The sequence below is a fragment of the Manis pentadactyla genome, chromosome 10 (genome assembly GCF_030020395.1).
Source record: "Manis pentadactyla isolate mManPen7 chromosome 10, mManPen7.hap1, whole genome shotgun sequence".
NCBI lineage: Eukaryota > Metazoa > Chordata > Mammalia > Pholidota > Manidae > Manis > Manis pentadactyla.
This window is the reverse complement of record NC_080028.1, coordinates 9,870,969-9,889,956: the sequence shown is the minus strand read 5'-3', so window position 1 is coordinate 9,889,956 and position 18,988 is coordinate 9,870,969. Positions and strand designations below refer to the sequence as shown.

At 52.7% G+C, this 18,988-nt stretch overlaps 1 long non-coding RNA gene across 3 annotated transcripts in view; it reads left to right on the top strand.

The window, feature by feature from the left end:
• LOC118915332 (uncharacterized) overlaps positions 1 to 18,988 on the top strand; it is a 33,264-nt gene that overhangs the window by 2,410 nt on the left and 11,866 nt on the right. For 2 of the 3 annotated variants that reach the window (XR_008991897.1, XR_005026038.2), the window contains exon 2: positions 8,934 to 9,149. This is a non-coding gene — a long non-coding RNA (uncharacterized LOC118915332). Of the gene's footprint in view, positions 1 to 8,933; positions 9,150 to 11,991; positions 17,698 to 18,988 lie in introns of those variants that run through there. The other variant, XR_008991896.1, reaches the window with a different exon arrangement.

The following is an 18,988-nucleotide window of genomic DNA, read 5'->3' as shown; positions in this document are numbered from 1 at the left end:
TCACGGTGTTTGAAGATGCAGGAAGGGTCCTGGATGAAAGTACACTGACCTCTGTCCTTGACAGAACAACCAGATGGGCCAGCGCCACCTTCTAGGGCCACTGCTCCCTTCCCTGCTAGGGGTGGGAGAGGTCCCTTTCCTCTCATTCCTGACCCTTCCCCAAGGATGATGGTGACCCTCTTCCCATACTCCCAGCCCAGTCTGCCCATCCTTGGCAAGGTGTGGTGATCAGTGGGCCCTGTGGCCTGTCCTCTCTGCCTGACAGGGGCCAAAGTGTGCATGTAATGCTGGAGATTCAGGCTTCCTTCCCAGGGCAGAGTGGGCTCTGAGGGGCAGTGGGGTTTTCCGGGGATGCAATCTGGGTTCTGTTGAGACCGATTCCAGATGTGCTCCTCAGACGTTCCCTGAGAGGAGAGTGGACGAAATTCTGTTAATCAAACAGAGAGCCAGCCAGGACCCTGGCAGAGCTGTTTTGGGTCATCAGTGACCCTTTGCCCCTTAATGCCCCAGGTCTTCTTCCTAAGGCATGGTCCTCTTTGTGGAAGGCTCCACCCTTAGTCATGGTGTCGTGTGTCCACATCCCCCACCCAGTCTCTCACCTGAGGCATGGTCACCTGAGGCAATTGTCACATCCCTTCCTGCTTGCCCCTTGGGACACACTGAGATGAGATGGGGAAATCTGCTTTTTGGCAGAGCCAGGGACCATACAGCAATGAGGGGTGGTGCTGGTCAAGTTGAGTCTCTGCTCCGGCCTCAGTTTCCCCAGGTGGGCGTGAGACTATCTTCCTGACTCAGTGACAGGGCTGAGGGCCAGATGAGGGAACACTGGGATGCATTTTACCTCTGTAGGTACCGTGTGCATGAGACCTGAATGGTCCAGGGTGTGGGCTCTCTGGGTCCCTCAGACCTGTGTTCCCCTCCCAGCACCTCAAACACACACTACCCATACCCACCACAGTGCCCCCAGGGGCCTTTCATCTTTACCTGCTGGTTTGTGGAGAGGGGATTGGCCTAGGGCAGTGCACAACAGAAAGGTGTGCAGAAGCACCTGGCTCCCATTCTTTAGGCCTTGAGTGGGGCCTGAGATTCTACATTTCCAAACAGTTCACAGGCAGTAGGCTAGAGCATTGATACTAATTCTTACTGAACTTTAGAATCCCATGTGGAGTTTGAAAAAAATACTGAAGCCTGTATTCCACTGCAGACTAGACTAGCTAATTCGGAATTTCTGGAATGGGTTCCAGATGCGCTTACTTTTCTGAAGCTCCTAGACTTTGCTCTTCTTCACCGGGATCTCTGGAACCCTGAGGCTCTGATGATCCCCTGCAGGGCCCCAAATCTTCCAAATCCCCAGACTTGGAGGGCAGAACTACAGTTACACTGGGGTACATGGAGAGTTGCAAGGTCTGGCAGGTGAGGGGCTATGCATTGGGGAGAGGGAGGGCTAAGGGGCATGGGTCAGGGGTCAAGGGTACAATAGTGACCAGGACAGAAACTTAGTCTGGCTGAGTATATAGAGAGTGTGTGAGGACTCCCTGGAACACCTAGGTGTTTCCTAGACACCCCCACCTCGAGAGAGGCTATAGTCTGCTTGGTTTGGGGTGTAGTTGAAGAAGCACTGCACTTGGAGTCGGGAAATCCTGCCACTAGTAAATGTTGGTCTTTAGCAAATTATGCTAATAACCTCTCAGGACATGTTTTTTGCATGTGTAAAATGTCAATAATTTTATTTATCACTATATTCCCAAGTGGATGGGAGAATTACATAATGAGACTACGCATGCATACCCAGCTCAATGTTTGGTACATAGTAAGTGCTCAATAAATAGCAATTAGGAAAAGTAGTGTGTGTACTAGGAGGTGGGAAGAGTGCTTACTTCAGCCACTGTGGACTTGCCTTCAGGAGTTTATAATCTGCCTATTGAGTCTCCAAATCAGACCAGGGTGGTGTGTGGTAAGCTCCTCCTGGGTGGGCCTCCCCTGCGGGTGCCCCCTCACCAGCAAAGGTGCACACTTCCAGAACCTCCCTGTGGGCTGGCCCAGCTCTGAGAACTCCTGACACCTGACTCATTGGGTCCTCTAGGTGCTGTTATTATTCTCATTCCAGGAAGGAAACTGAGGCACAAAGGGGTTGAGTAACACCTGAGCTCACCAGGCTAATGATGGGTACGTAGGGACCAGCACTGGTAGTCTCCCTCCCAAGTCCAGCCCCTGGCCACTCCACTCTGCTGCCACTAGACGCCGGGTGCAGCCACAGGGGCAGTCCTCTCCTCCATCCTGCCCCCAGGCCTTTGCATTTGCCCTGTGACCTCCCTAGGCACCTCTTGCTGCCCAGCTTGGAGGCCCTCTCTTCAGGGGCAGACTCCTGCACCCCTTGGTTGGAATTCTGTTCCTCTACTACTTTCTTGCCAAGTAGGAGCTGGCTTGTACCTGCCTCACCTCCTCATATTCAGACTTAACATCGAGGCCAGTCCCTTCTTCCTCCTGGTTGCCCCCTGAAGGCAGGGCCACGCCTTCCTCTTGGTCTTGGCTTCTCCAGGGCCCAGCACCACCGCAGAGAGTCTTCCCTGAGTTGAGTTGCTGTCAGAGTTCCAAGGAGGAAAAGATTGGGGAGGCTGGAGTGGGCAAGACTGCTTCCTGAAGGCAGAGGGCTTGAGCGCCAGAGCAGGCGTGGAGGAGGACAGCAGCATTCCGGAGCCTGTTCCAGCAAGGGCTCTTGGCCATTTCTGTGTCTGGTCCAGGCTGAGGAGTCCCGGACCCGGGCCAGGAAGGCAGCTCCTAGGGCCTGAGCCTCCCTTCCCCTCCCAACTCCACCCTCTCTGGGAACAAGGAAGCCGGGGCCAGTGCCTAGTGCTGCCCGGGGGTAGCCAGCCTCTGCCCTCTTCTTAGAAGCCCTCAGAGGAGACTTCTTGTCCTTGTCATCCCGAGGCAGTTGCTGGAAAGCCCTTCCTGGTGTCTCCCCTGAATCTCTCACTGCGGTGAACTTTTGTGAATGTGCGTCTGTGTCGGCCCTGAGCCAGGAGCTGGGGTGGGGAGGTGATGGAGCCTTGAGGGGCCCAGATTCTGATGAGAGACTCCCACGGAGACCTGGTACCCTGGACAGCTGAGGCCCTCTACAGAAACCCCGGGCCTGGGGTCAAGTCCCAGCTGGGCTATGGAGGCCCTGTGTTGCCCAGGTCACCTTCCCTCTCTTGGCCTCAGTTTCCCCATCTATAAAACAAGGGTCAGGCTAGCTTGTGTCTGAGGTTGTTTCCAGATTTGCTAGCCTGTGAATTATATTTCAAAACAAGAGGCCAATGTTTCACCCAGTGTTTCCAAAGTGGTGCCTCAGTCCTTTGGGGTTTCTCAGACATTGGTTGGCATCACTTGAAAAGAGTTTGGGGGGCAAATAAGTTTGGGAAACACTGCTTTCCATATTCTCTATTTAGAGATGCAGGTATTAAGGGTTGGGGTATTAAGAGCTCTAAGTTCTGCAGTTAAGAAATGGATCTTTGTTTAAAATACTTATCCCCAACTCCTCTCTCCCGCCTTCTCCCCCTCTTCCTAACTCCTTGCCTCTGACTCTGGTCTTTCTCTCCTCCTTCCTCCCAAGAGTCCAGAAGAAGGTGGGAACTCCTGGGAGGAGCTCTGACCCAGGGAGGGCCTGGGCATCCCCCCGGTCTCTGTCCTTAGTTCCTCAGTACTAGCTGCAATCCCAGCAGAGCTCCACAACCCCCATGTCCCATCTTGTCGCCACCTTGACCTAAGCTGCAGCCGTGTACGTGCTCCGATCCCTGCTGCATGGCCCAGGCCCCAGCAGGCTAAGCCCCGGTCACAGTACACCTCCCCTGTTGGCCAGGCCTGGAGCCTCCCCTGCCTCCTGCCTCACTCACCTTTCTGGCAGGACATTGTTCCTTCTAGGGTGTATATCTGCGAGCTGGGTCTTTCTCGCCTTCTTCCATGGTGCCTGGCATGTGGAAGGGGCACAGTGATGGAAACGAAAGAATTCCCTGCAGCTGGGTGAACATACTAGGGGCAGTGGAGTGTGGTTCCCTGGAGTCTGAGAGTTCCAGGCTTGAATCCTGGCACCCCCACTCATGTCCTTGACAAATGACCTAACATCTCTGAGTCTCAGTTTCCTTCCAGGTTGTGGCGAAGATGAAACCAGATAATGTATGTAAACACTTAGGACAGTGCCTGGCACTTCATGGGGCTCAATAAATGGCAGCTATTGTTATTAGCCTCTTGGTGAGCTGCACTCAAAGGGTGGCTATCAGTTGACCTTGAGTTTGATGGTAGTCATTGCTTCTTGTCCTAAGTGCTGTCATCATCGACTCCCAGAAACCCTGGAGGCTGGCAGAGCAAGGGCAGGGACATCATCCCCTTGAACGAAAGCAGGAAGGGAAGTGACTGACTGTGACTGGCTGAGGTCACATGACTGCTTGGTCATGGAACTTGACCTCCCTGCCGTGACTTTTTGCCGCTGTTTTCCTGAGGACCTGCCCTAGGCAAGGCTCTGCTGTCTGTGGGGAAGTTAAAAGGGGCGAGTGTTCAGCTTGTCTTTCGGGAGCCGGGAGTTGGTGCCTTCATTCATACATTCCCACCCACTCAGTAGGCAGCGTGGTGCAGACACACATGTGGACAAAGAGAGTGATCAAGATGGAGGAAAGCAAGGAAGGATGGGGCAGGGCGGAGGGTGGCCTTTATCAGAGGGCACCCTTGGTGTTGCCCCTGCAGGGGGCTGCTGCTGTCGGAGCAAGGTGGGCTGCATGTAGCTAATGAGAGGTCTTTGTCGTTCCGTTCCCTTGCAGGGAGGAGCTTGTCCAGGTTGCCCAGTTTAGGAAAAGACCGGAAACACTCAGGTCTTCCCATTCCACATTCCCTGTCATTACCCTCTGTCATCAGGGGCATTACCCACGACCAGGGCTGTGGATGCAACAGAGCAGGGGACGGAGCTTGGCATGAATGGAGCCAAGGGTGCCCATGTGAGGTTGCTCTGGGAGCTTGTGCCTGCTCTCACCAGGTTTCCTTCTGCCCCCTGAGATTGAAACTGAGTGGTGCAGCAGGATTTTTGTACTTGTGTGAGCTCCAAGGGGCCTTTGATGATGTCACTTTATAATGAAAAAGTTAGCTGAGTGATGACAAGGCTGAGATCTGGAGCCAGACCAGGGTTCAGATGTGATCCCTGCCCCACTAACTGGCAGTGGGGCTGGGCTAGTTACACCATTTTCCTGCGCCTCAACTCCTCCATCTGTAAAATTAGGATAACAATTTATGCCTCATGGGAATACTGCAATGAAGAAAACAAAACAAAACAAGAAATAGCAGGGGCTTAGCACAGTGTCTGGGACAAAGGTAGACATAGTGATTGCCTTCTCCCAGCCATTTCAACGGCAGGTTGATGTCCAGCGTTTTCTGGGTAGGACACCTAATGTACTGGGTATGATAGTGTCTTGGCTAAAACATCCAGAAAAATCTCTTGCCTTTCTAGGGGGAGAGTTGCACTTACTGGGATAAGGGCAAGGGACTTGGGCACAGCCCTGGGGGTGTGCTCGCATGCCCAGGTGCTTTGGTTCAAGCAGAAAGTATAATATATCCAGTAGGCTGCCAGGCATGGGGATTTTATATCTGTCTTGCTTCCCTACCAGAAGTCAGAGATTTGAGTATCTCCTGTTTTAGGCTGGAACTGTGAGTAGAAGTCTAGGCTTTGGTAGGTGCAGTGGGAGGAACTGCTTCTGACTGCCAAGTTCCTGAATCTTGCTGTGTGACCTAGGGGAAGCCAGCTGCCGTCTCTGGGCAAATTCATTCCTTTATCTGTACAATGAAGGAGTTGGCCTCTGATTCCTCTGGGAGCTTTCATATTTACAATCAGCAGTTCTAGGGTTCACAGCAAAAAGCAGCAAAAGGCCCACATCTGGTTTTGTCTCCCTGAGGCAGCTGCTCAGGGCTGGACATGTGAGCACATAGCAGGTGCTCAATAAGTGCTTGTTCAACCTCATTGACCAGGGAGACAACTCACTAAAGACCCTGCCCACTTCTTCCCCCAGAGGGCCTGGCCCTGGCCTGAGTTATATCATTCCTGTTAGCCCTCCGGGGACAGGACCCACTCACTCTCCACAACCAGCCATTTACTCATTTGTCCTAAAGCACACAGCAGCACACACACGTGCACATAGGAAATAAAACTTTGACTGGTGGACAGATTGAGTCAGTGGTTTTTCTCATGGCTCTTAAGATTCAAATCTCAAGTTTTCAGCCTGGCCTGGTGTGAGCCGGCCCCACTGTCACCCTGAGCTCCAGCCCCCCAGCCCCTTGCACCCAAGTCTCTCAGCCTGAATGCCCTCCCTCCACAGAATGCTCTGCCGCCTGGTCACCTCATTGGCCCCTCCTCTGGGTTCACCCTAAGGGTCGTGCCTACAGAGACCCCTCCCCATCCTCCAGTAGCAGTTCTTCTCTCTGACAGCACCCCACCTTTTCCTTTATAGTACATGCTGCAATTTATGATTATATATTTATTGTGAGATTAATTATTCATTGTTTGTCTTCCCACAAAAATGTTAGCTTCATGAATCCTCGTTGATCAGCTGCCTGGTATACCAGAGGTGCTCCGTGAATGAGTGAATGAATGAATGAATGAATGAACAAATGTAGCCTCATAGGGAGGACGTATAGTGGGAGGAATAATGGGAGGCCTCGAGAGGTGGAGAGCAGGGAGGGAGGAGACCTAGGGCCTCTCCTATGATGGAGGCAGGTGTCCTGAGATCCAGGGCTCTTCCTTCTCTGGAACTGGGGCCCCTGGAGGTCCAGCTGGGTTTAGTGGGACACCGAGCCCCCGAGGACCTAGAGAAGAGGAGGAGGGGTGGAAGGCCTGAGCCCGCTCCCTGGCCAGCTCCACCCCTTCCCCAGCAGGCAGGAAGGACAGGACAGATCTGTCAGCTTCAGACACCACTGCCCCAGGGGACCCAGCCCTGAGCCCAAGGAGGCCAAGGGAAAGAGGGGGGGACAGGAAGCGCCCGGTCTTCCCCTCCTCCCTCCTGCCCCACCCTCCGCCCCCATCTCTGGCTAGAGCCCGAAGCCCCAGGCCTTGGCACTCGGGGGACGGGGGTGGGGAAATGGGGGACAGAAATCCCATTTTGGCTCAATGCCTTCCTCTCTCTCATTTGATTTCTGGGCCTCAGGGTGGCCACCGCCCTGGCAGCTCCAGGGGAGCTGGGCCTGGGCCTTGAGGCTAGGAGGGCAGAGGTAAAGGGAGAGGGCAGTGCCCATTTAAGCCCTTCCTGTGTGCCTGGCACTCTGTGACCCACACTGCAGCTCCAGGCTGGGACGTGGGAGACCTCACGGTGAGACCCAGCTCTCCCGAGAATTGCTGTGTGGCTGGGGTGGGGCACTGCTCCTCTCTGGCCTCCTCATCCGACGGTGTGGCCCTCATCTGACAGTGCTGGAGAGCTTGTTGTAAATACTAACTCCCAGTCATAGATTTGGGCAGGAATCTTGTTTTAAAAGCGCCACTGTGATTATGTTGTGGTTGGTGGGGGGACTATTGGTTACTGGCTCTAAGGCCTCTTGCCCAGCCATCCTTCCCAGCGTCCTGGCTTCCGAGGCGCCATCCTCGCTGCCATGTCCTGAGCATGGCCTGCGCTCTGGGCCCTCTGAAGTCAGGTGAGGGCCTGTCCTTCCCCTAAGTGCTGGAGTACAGTGCAGCGCGGGGCCAAGTGGACCGGCTAGGGGCTCCGGGCACCTGGGAGGGGCCCAGGGCAGCACAGCCAGGGCTGCCCCCACTTCATCCTCTGACCCTCTTTTCTACTTCCATTTCTGTCTAGATTTTCTTCTCCCACCATTGCTTCCTCTTCCTCTTCTTCCTGTCCACAGCCTTCCCTCTGGGAGGCTTCATAATTTTGAGACCGCAGTGGGCTGTTTCTGTCACCCGTTCCCGCCTCTCCCTGTCTTGGCCTTCCTCTTTCCCTGCGCCTGGCTGTGCTCTCAAGGTCCCCATCAATCTCGGTCACCCTCTCCATGTATCCTCTGTCTCCGCCCCCACCCCCTGACCACCCCTTACCTGCCCTGTCCCTGCCTACCTGGAAATGTGGGGTGGGTGCCAGGGGGCGGAGGGCCCTGGGAAAACGAGAGAGATGGAACAGGAAACAACTTAAAGAAACCAAGATTTGGGCAAACAATTGCAGAGCAGCTATTGAGGCTAAGGGCACTGGGCCTCCTGTCCCGACCTGCCTGGCTCCAGCCCATGTTCCCTGCTTGCTTCTCCCCAGGCCACCTTGCTTGGTCCGTCTCCACGCGCTGGTCACCCTGTTGCTCCTTTCGGCCTGTGCCCACCACCCCATCTCTCTCTTCCTATTCTAGCCACACTGCCACTGCCTCTGAGGTCTCCCTCCCCTTGTTCCCATGCCACTGTCTAGTGGGGACAGGCAAGAGATAAGGCAGGGGGATGAGACGGCCCCCTCTGAGCTGCAGACTGAAGGATTTGTACTTTATCCTGGGGCAGGAGGCAAAGACTGCCTGCACTGATGGCAGAACAGAGGTTTGTGTCCCCTTCATGCATGAGCTTTCTTTCTGTCACCCAGACAGCCACCGTGATTGGCTCAAGGTCACACGGTAGGCCTCCAAAACTGGGGCAGCAGCAGGGAAAGGGTGGAAAATGGACCTGGAGGGAGATGGGGAGGGAGAAAGCATGTGGTTCAGAAGCTGGGGACATGAGTCCAGGTCTATGCCACCAACTAGCAGAGGGATGGAGACCACGCTCTCCCCCGGCTGATCAGGGAGGGGCTGGCCTAGATGGCCTGTGAAGCTCTGCCCACTACCAAGTGTCTAAGCTGGCGGAGGTGGGGTGGGAGGGGCCAGGAAATGAAGGGACAGTGGGCTTTGGCTCAACAGATCGGTTCTTTCTCCATCCTCCAGACTTAGAGGCTCAAAGAGGCCATGTACCTCTTGTCTCTTGTCAGTGACCTGCCTGGACAGGTGACGTCCTGCCTCCAGTTCTGTTAACCCTCTCAAAGGCCAAGATGGGACTGAGGGCCTGCTCATCCCAGCTGTCCCTGGAAGGAGCTTCACTGGGGACCAGAGACATCAGGCCGGCCCTGCGGAGGTCGTAGGCCCTGAGCCTGCCGCCTGCTGGTGGAGAGGCCTCCTGGCTGCCAGGGCCGGGCTGAGAGCCTCAGGTGAGGAGCTGGGGTCAGGCTTCAGGGGAAGCTGGGTGGTCCTGCTGTCCCATTCTGGGGACATTATTCCAGGAGCCCTGGGCTGGAAGACTCCCTCTCTGTACCTTACCTGCTGCTGGCTCCCTGGCCCTGGGTGTGGGGACATGCAGAGGAGCAGCCAGGAGAAGGGTTAAGTCAGGAACTCTTGGGATGGCTTTGGCCACGGCTATTCCTCTGGGAGAGGAGAACAAGGGGCCCATTCTGTGTGTGGGAATTAATAGCAAAGAGTCATCTGGGGTGTCATTCAAGCCCTGATCGGCTCCCAGAGGAATGTGCAAGAGAGAGAGTGAGGGAGAGAGTTGGGGGCAGGGGAAGAGGCCTGAGGCAGGGATGTCACAGGAAGGACATCAGGGTCTGGCTGGCAACAGGAGCCCACCCTGATGGGCAGGCCCATGGCCCAAAGACAGGCACCTGCTTCTCATCACAGATGCATCCCTGTCCTTACTCGGCATGGAGACCCCCTCTGGTCATTTCCCCACTATGGGTCTCCTTCTTCTGTCTTCCCTCTTTCTCAGTAGGCTGCACCCTCCGCCCCCATGTGACTGTCTCCCCTGAGGCCTGGAGCCCAGCCCAGGCTGTGGGCCTGTTGGAGCAGGCTGCCAGGCCTGCTCTCCTGGGCCCCCCCAGCCTGCGCCATCTTTGCCCAGGGGTCCTTGGTGTTACTGGTAGGAGTGGCCCTGAGGCTGGCACTGTGAAATGCCAGCTTGGGCTCCGAGTTGTACCCTTATGTCCCCAAGTCCGTTGGCCTGGCTGCAGGTCCAGTGCAGACACATTCCTGCTGGGAACTGCAGGCATGGTCAGTTGTGTCAGCCTTGGTGGTGGCCTGAGGGTGAGGTCCTGTAGGCCTCCAGACATCTTGAATGTCATGGCCTAACGAGGGCATTGGAGAAGGTCCAGGTCAAACTCCTAGAGGCTGAGGACTGGGCGGGCACCCACCTGACCCTAGATCATCTGCCTCCCAGCCCAGGGCCCTGACTCTACCCACAGAGGCCCTCATAGACCACAGCCAAAATGTACCTAAACTGCATAGGGGCAGAGAGAACTTGGGCTGCCAGGTGGGTGCAAAGGATGAGGGATTTGGGGTGGCCAGAGCAGAGCACCCTGCTTCCTGTCTGGTCGGAACTCCTTAGTCTCTCTGAGCCCTGGGGGTGTCATCTGTAAAAGGGGGTTGTCTGACTCCTGGCAGCTTGTGAGTGAGAGAAGGTACAGCTGTAAGGTGCCTGGCACAAGAGGAAATCGCTGAGTGCTGTTGTTATTTTTATTGTGATGACGATTATTTTGGGGAATCTGGATGGCTTCCACTGCCCTCGGGCTGAAAGGCACCCTGACACACCATTTGGCATCTGCGTCTGCGCCTGGCAGCCTGTGTCCCCTCGGGGGAGGAATCCCGTTGCTGTTTCTCCTCTCCTGTGGTTTCAGTGGGGGTGAGTCTCCTGGGTCCCTAACGCCCCTCATGCCAGTGTCCTTTCCATACCTCGTGACTCATCCTGCTGGTCCTTTTGGGACACGGGGCCCTTCCCCTGACAGTGTGGTGCAGGGACTGTGCGCAGCCACTTGGGGCTCTGGAAAGCACTGGGCCTCAGTTTCCTCCTCTGTAACGTGCCAGTCTTCTTTGCAGTGGCTGGCTCTGGGCATGTTGGAGCCCAAAGGGATCTTACAGGCTGTTCAACTGTGTCCCCTCATAGCACAGATGGAGAACTGAGTTTTAGAAAAGAGAGAGAGGTACTGAGAGATAAAGAGAACTTGGGGATCCCTCTCCTTTGGGCTAGAGTCAGGACTCCTGAGTCCCAGCTTGAACCCTGCCTCCAGGAACCAGGTGGACCTGGATAATTCCTTTCCCATAACTGGGGTGGGGAGAGAATCAACTGAAATAAAGGAGGCAGAACCTTGTGTAAACTGTAAAGTGTTGTATATTTGGGGAGTTATTAGGAGGGTCACCTTGGGACCCCTTATGCACATGCTGACTCTCCGGCCTGGAGGTCTGGGAGAAGGATAACAGGCGGTCCAGGCCTGTCCCCTTGTTCTTCTATAGACCCTGGGTAGGGATTTAGGGTGACTGATTCCCCAAGCCCAGAGGCTGCTGGACAGAGGCCCCATCCAGAGGAGGTGAAGGGCATTTGAATGTGACATCCTCAAAGCGAAGGGTGGGCTGGTCCCACAGTCTCTGCTCTGGGCTCGGTCCCCTCTCCTGGAGGAGCTCGTAGCCTGGTGACCTTGAGCTCCTGAAATAATAAAATTCATTATTTTGGCCCTTGTTGTCAGCACAGTGCCTGACGCAGGGAAGGTACTCAGGAAACGCTGATGGGACTGAACAGGGTGATGGCAAGATGAAGCGTATGGAGGTGAGGTCTGCGTCTGCCCGGAAGCAGGGGAACGGATGGGAGCAAGTGAGGATGATGCTTGGCTGTGGGGCCTGCGGAAGGCGGGAGAAGACGAAGTCAGACGGTCCTGAGTCCCTTCCTCACTTCCTCTGCCGCCCCTTATTTGCAAGCTAGTGCCCCGCTCTGAGCCCCAGTCTTCTTCTCTGTTGGACAGGAATAATAGGATCTATCTCGTGGTGTTGTCATGAAGCTCAGGAGAGCTAACACATGGGCACATAGTAGGCCCAAGCTTGCGTGCCCGCTGGTCTCTCAGTGTGACATGAACAGAGAGCTTTGGAGAGAACAGACATAAATTATAGAAATGTTTTAAAGAGACACAGCTGACAGATACAGAAATAAATACGAGTTGCATTGTATTAGATTCAAAGAGAAGAAAGATAGATTTCTAGGGGAATTCATGGATTTATTCATCCTATGGACAGTGCCTGAGCACCTGCTCCATGCTGGATGTCTGCTGGCCACCGGGACATAGAGAGGAATCTGGCACTGCCTCTTGACCTTAAGGTCCCATGGTTCCTCAGAGGACACAGGTCAACAAACACCTAATTCACTACACCCAGTAGTGGTCAGCTCTGGGTGGAATCTTCTTAACCTTTGGCAGGGAGGGCTAGAGGCTTTTTATTACCTTACCCCACAAAAATGTTTAAAAACTAAAGAAAAAGCTTCAAAATAAGCAAAGCAAACATCAAATCAGAAATAATCAAAATTTCAAATGAAAAACCACAAAAAGCTTTTAAAATTTATAGCCAAAACTTTTTTATTTTTAATATGTCACACAAGTACTTTTTAACATGCTTGATATGATATGGGGTCTGTCTGGGACCTACAAGGGTCTTATGAAATGGTCCTAAAGCACCAGGAGCTGAGGGTGCTCAGCAAAGGGAGCTGTGCCTAGGACAATCAATGAGGGCTTCCCGGTGGAGGGGATATTTGGGTCAAACCTTAAAAAGAGACAAGGGTCTGAACAGAGGGAAAAAGCAGCCTAGTGGTAATTGAGGTAGAAATAGATGCACGAATAAAGGAACAGATAAAGGAAAGTATGTGGAGAATTTAGGAGACACACAGGATATTTGGAATGCAACGTAATTTGGACTTAGGGTGCAGACAGCAGAGGAGGGCAGAGTTACACTAGAAAGGTTGGCAGGGGACTTGAAACTAAGGACAATAGGGAGCCGCGGAGAAGTTTTAAGAAGCAGGAGCGGTGGCAACATGGCCAGACTTTCTTAAAACTTCTTTAAAAACTCTTCTAAGGCATTATGGAAGATGCATGGCAGGGAAGGAAGGGAGGTTCTGGAAGAGACTGGAGGCAGGGAGGCCAGTTAGGAGGCTGAAGTGTTAATCCTGGTGAAAGATGCTGAGGACCTGTGCTGGGGCAGGGCCAAAGTGGGCAGAGAAGAGGAGAGATTTGAGAATGGATCAGGCTGTGGCTGGAGTGAAAGGTGCTGGGCAAATAATAGCAACGCCTGAATTTCCCTGAGTGCCCACTGTGGGCCTGGCGCTTTCCACGACGTGTCTCAGAGGCAGGCTTCACTTACCTGAACTCTGCCTTCTGTGAACCTTCATCTAACCAGAGTCCTATGTGCCCCATGCTTAAATGACAACATCAAAGAACACATAAGTGATATACATTCATTGTAGACAAATTAGAAAATATGGAGAAACAGAAAGAGGAAAGTCAAAATCACTCTTAATATCATTGTCCAGAGAGAATCCATTTAGGTTTGGTGTAAATATTTCCAAACTTTTCTCTTTAAGTGTGTTCAGCTCTGTGTACATCTGAATGTGTCTGTCTGAACAGCTAAATGCACAGTAGATAAACGTGTCTCTAGACAGAGAACAAGGGAGGTGTTTGGGATGCGTCTGAGTACATATGTGCACCTGAGTGTTTGGGTTTATGTCAACTTCATGGTAAGCAAACTCATCTAGATGCTCACTGGATCTATCAGGAACCGAGAGAAGCAGGTTAAAGTCTCCTATTCCCAACATGCTTCAATTTCTCCCTGAATCTCCCATAGTTTTTGTTTTGTGCATATTTGGTGTATAAGTATTTCTTTTTAAAATATCTTTATTATGATTAGCTTGTAGCTTTGTAAAGTCCACTTTCTCATTATTTTTAATGCATTTGGGCTAAATCTAACCTTGTCAGATCACTGGGTTGTAATCTCTGATCATCTGTGTTGGGTCAGTATGCCTTTACCATCAGCAAACAAATACACAGTGTAGATATTTAAACGTTTGAACTCCAGAGGCTAACAGAACTGAGCTGGAGTCCTGATTCTGACATTCTCTGGATGTGTGGCCTGGGCAAGTCCCTTAATGTTTCAAACGTCCATTTTCAATGAAGGAGGCTAATGACAACTTCATAGAGTTGTGATTAAAGGAGAAATGTCTTACATTAAAAATAGAAGATTGCTATGCAGACACCCACTGTCTGTAGGGCCTTCTGCCATGGAGAATTCAAGGATTTCTGAGCAGCTGCTTAGAGGATCTGTTAATAAGAGCACATTCACGTGCAGACCTGGTAACAGTGCAGGGGGTGGGGGAAACTTTCTCTTGAGCGGCTGGGAGGAAGGTTGCTGGAGGTTGGAGGATGGAAGTGGGAAGCCCAGGGATCTTTGCAGACAGCTCCTGAAGAAGGAGAAGTTGGGACAGAAGAGTGTGGAGAGGACTGAGCTGGCTGGAGAGGAGATGGGTCAGGTGTGCCCTCCAGGAGTTAGTCCTGATGCACTGTGCGTATGCTGACCCGTGACTGCAGTGGGCTGTGGGTCCCAGGTTTGTGGGGAGGAGGTAGGAAGATACAAGGCTTGGGAGTCTGTGAGGGTGCGTAATGGTGGGCCTCTGAATGTCAGGTTCAAGAACTTGGAGTCCCAATGGGGAACTACATAGGATTTCAGCTCAGGGGCGGTGGGAGCATTGCAGAGCATCTGCAAGCTCACCCCGGGTTGGGTCGGGATGGGGGATGTGGATGGGTACAGGGTGGTGGTGCAGGATAACATAAGGTAGAAGAGCAGAACTGGCCTGGGGTGCCAGAGATGAGGTAACCCACCAACGAGACATTAAGATGGAAGGAATTTGGTGGCCAGTTGGTCTGTGTAGATGGCAGGCTGAGGGGTTGCCAGGCAGGGTGGGGATGGGAGGGGTGATACCATCTCCTGAAGTGAAGGGCTTTCAAGCAGAGCCCCTCCAAGAGAGGTCTACAGACCGGTACCTTCTCTGGAGGGCTAAGTACAAAACGAAGATAAATACAGACCTTAGAAATCCACGTAACAATTTGACATAGCTGCTATTTCCAAAAGGCTGATTGGCTTTTAGTAATTCATTTTTATTTTACAAAAATATTGGTCTGCAAAGGATTGGTTTTCTGAAAAAAAGCTTGTCCTTCCTTCCAGGCAGCTGGGGAAGCACCAGTCTAGATGGACAGCTGGTGTCCACAGAAGGCAGCGAGTGGGTGTGTGGGTGGGTGCGCATATGCTGAAGGGGCCTTGAGATTATTCGCAGGGTCAGAGGTCAGAATGATCACAGGTAGCTGACCGTGGTGCCCGTCCCATGGTGAGGGCCATCCTGGAAGCTGTCACTCAGCAGCTATTTCTCAAGCACTCACTGTGCGCCAGAACAGGCTCCGAAGTGTGTGTTAATACAGAGGCGAGCAAGCCAGATTTGTCCTTGGCCACCTGGAGCTGATACCCTCTCACTCCAGTCCCACTTTGGTGGGGGCCAAATCAGCTCTGGGGAGGGGCAGGTGAGGGGAGCAAAGAGCAGCTTTTCCATCCCACCAGGACCATTACTCCCCATATATCCCACCCCCACATAGCCTCCAGCAAGGGCCTGGTTCTGGACAGGGGTCGAGGGCAAGGGGCAGAGCACAGGACTGGGGTTGGCAGCCGAGGTCCCAGCTCTGTCACTTCTGCTTATGCTGTGGTTCTGGGGAGCTCCGTCACCTCTCTGAGCTCCAGCTTCCTGTTCTGCACAATGGGAATCCTGGGGTCTCTGTCCTCACCTCGCAGAGCTGAAATTAAAATGTCTCCCTGAATAGAAAGAGCTCTGAAGAGAGCAGCGGGCTGACTTGGGGTCACTGAGCTCCCAGGGTGGCCCTGCAGGCTCACAAAATCTGGAAGGGACTTGATTTTTACTAGTTACAGGTGCTTCATTTCTCAGTGACTAAAACGGAGAGGTCCAGAGAGGGCAAGGGATATGCCTGAGGTCAGCAGTGGTGAGCAGCAGAGTGGGACTGAATGTGACTCCTGACCTGATGTCCAGTACAGGGTGATGGGCACAACCAGGGGCCTGCGGGGGGCAGTGTGGGCAGCTGGATGGCAGGGCACAGGTCTCTGTAGTCCCCACCTCCCTCCCTCAGTCGCCTGGCAGCATGTGCCCAGGAGATGCTGGGGGGGTACCTCCTGAGACAGCAGCAAGCAGAGTGGGATCAGGCTTGCTGACAGGGCAGACCCTGATGGGCTGGCAGGGTGGGCAGTTGGCAGGCAGGAGGGGGCACTCAGCTGCAGGGACTGATGTTCAGGGATAAGAGCCCTGACCCTTGAGGATGAGCCAGAAGAAGGGAGGCCGGGGCTCAGAGGTGGTGGGGAGGGTGCAGGGACGCAGGGGAGCGAGGGAGGGGGCCAATGGAGGGTCAGGCTGGCTGAAAACTGGAGAGCAGCCTCCAAGACCCACTTCCATATCTATAAGATGAGGATGTGAGCAGTGCACCCAGGGGTCCTAGAGGGGAATGAGAGAGGAGGCTTTAGGAGGTCTCTGGCTCCCAAGAAGGTGGGCCCGAGGCCCTCTGGTCCTTAACTGTGCTTGCGTGGGCCTCACATAGCGGGCCCCCTTAAATACTTGCTGAATAATGACTACTGAATGAATGACGCCTGAGGGAGGGAGGGGAAACAAAAGCTAGTTGAGCCCTGGCAGACTCCTGTCCTGAGGATACCGTGAATCCCTGTGGGCTGCCCTGTGACTGTCAGCAGGATTGGAGCCCCACGCAGGGTGAGCGTGGCTCCCTTTAGGGCCCTGCCAGCATCCCCACCATCCCCCTTTCACCCTCCTGCTGAGTGAAGCTGGTTGTATTTTATGTACCCTTCTCCTCTTCCTCACATCCCTTTGGATCAAGGCAGTGTGCACACCTAGAGGAAATCGGGAAGAGTTTTATCCCTGTTGTTACTGTAAGATGCAGTACAACCCCTGGGATTGGGGTTGGACCCCAGGGCCTGGACCCCTGTTGCTGGGAGGAGTCTGGTCATAGCCATCAGGTGTAATCAGTAGTGTGACAAGGTGATAAGAGCACTGGGGTGGAGATACCAGAGTATTCTGGTTAAGAGCTAGGCTCTGGAGTAAATGTGTGTGCTTAGTCACTCCATGCCTCAGTTTCCCCATCTATAAAGTGGGCAGAATCATAGTGCCACCTCTGGGGAGTACTGTGATCTATAAAAGCACCTAGATCAGTGCCTGCTAAATGTTAACTGTTTCTTTAACACATACTTATTTTATGTCTACTATGGGCTTTCAGACTACATGACTGATTCACATTCCTTTTGAGGGAAACAAAGCCCAAAGGAAGTGAATGTTACCTGGTGTGATGGAGGGAGAGTTGAGTAAGGAAAGCACTGTCAGGAGTAGAGAGAGGGGTGGCCCGCAGTTTTAGATGGGGTGAGAAAGGCAGGCCCACTAGAACCCTCCTACACTGCTGGTGGGAATGTCAATTAGTTCAGCCATTGTGGAAAGCAATATGGAGGGTCCTCAAAAAACTAAAAATAGAAATACCATTTGACCCAGGGATTCCACTCCTAGGAATTTACCCAAAGAAAACAAGATCCGAGATTCAAAAAGATATATGCACCCTATGCTTATTGCAGCACTATTTACAATAACCAAGATATGGAAGCAACCTAAGTGTCCATCAGTAGATGAATGGATAAAGAAGAGGTGGTACATATACACAATGGAATATTACTCAGCCATAAGAAGAAAACAGATCCTACTATTTGCAACAACATGGATGGAGCTAGAGGGTATTTTGCTCAGTGAAATAAGCCAGGCGGAGAAAGACAAGTACCAGATGATTTCCCTCATTTGTGGAGTGTAACAAGGAAGCAAAACTGAAGGAACAAAACAGCAGCAGACTCACAGACTCCAAGAAGGCACTAGGGGCTACCAAAGGGGAGGGGTGGGGGAGGGTGGGGGAGGGAGGGAGAAGGGGATTGAGGGGTATTATGATTGGTGCACATGGTGTGTGGGGGGGTCATGGAGAAGACAGTGTAGCACACAGAAGACAAGCAGTGACTGTGGCGTCTTACTACGATGATGGACAGTGACATCAGTGGGGTATTTGGGGGGGGACTTGATAATACGGGTGAATGTAGTAACCACAGTGTTGCTCATATGAAACCTTCATAAGGGTGTATATCAATGATACCTTAACAAAAAAAAAGGAAAGAAAGAAAGGCCCACTAAGAAGGTGGCACTTAGTGAGGCCTGAGGATGCTTGGGCCGTCAGGCATTCAGGCGTCTGGGAAAGAACCTTCTGGGCAGAGAGAGAGCCGGGGCCCAGGCCCTCCGGCGGGAGCATGCCTGGAGCCCTGGGGGGCAGCAGCAGTGAGTGAGGGGGGCCTGAGAATTGCCTGAGGAGAAGCCGCCGAGGCGACTCAGAGGGCAGGGGATGGCGATGATGGCTGTGGCGGCCCCAGTACGGTGGCAAAAGCAGGTGGATTCCTGGTTGTGTTTGTTTTTCTTTTTTTATGAATCATTTTTTAATAGCTTTGTTGAGGTATCGTTGACATAAAATAAACTGAAGAATAAGATGTGCACTTGGACCAATTTTGACACATCTGTATATACAAGTGAATCTATCACCACCATCAAGAAAGTAAACACATCCATCACCCCCAAAACCTTCCTCCTGCCCCTTGGTCATCCCTCCCTCTGCCCTGCCCCTCCCCGGGCAACCACGGATCTGCCTTCAGACACTGTAGATTGATTTGCATTTTCTGAGTTGTATCTGGATGGAATCCTACAGTATCCAGTCTTTTTGGTTTGGCTTCTTTCACTCAACATAATTGTTCTGAGACTTATCCATGTCACTGTGTGTATTAATAGTTTATCCTTTTTACTACTGAAGAATATTCCATTGTAGGGGTAGACCACACTGTTTATCTATTCACCTGTTGATGGATGTTGGGTTGTTTCCAAATTTTGTCTTATTACAAATAAAGCTGCCATGAAACTTTCGTGTACAAGCTGTTGTGTGCATAGGCTTTCATTCCTAGCAGGTAAATACTTGGGAGTGGAATGGCTGGGTTGTCTGGTAGGCATGTATTTAACTTTTTAAGTAACTAAAAAACTATTTTCCAAAGTGATTGTACCATTTGCAATCCCAGCAGCAGTGTTAGAGAGTTCTAGTTCTTCCACAGACAGGAAAACACCTGG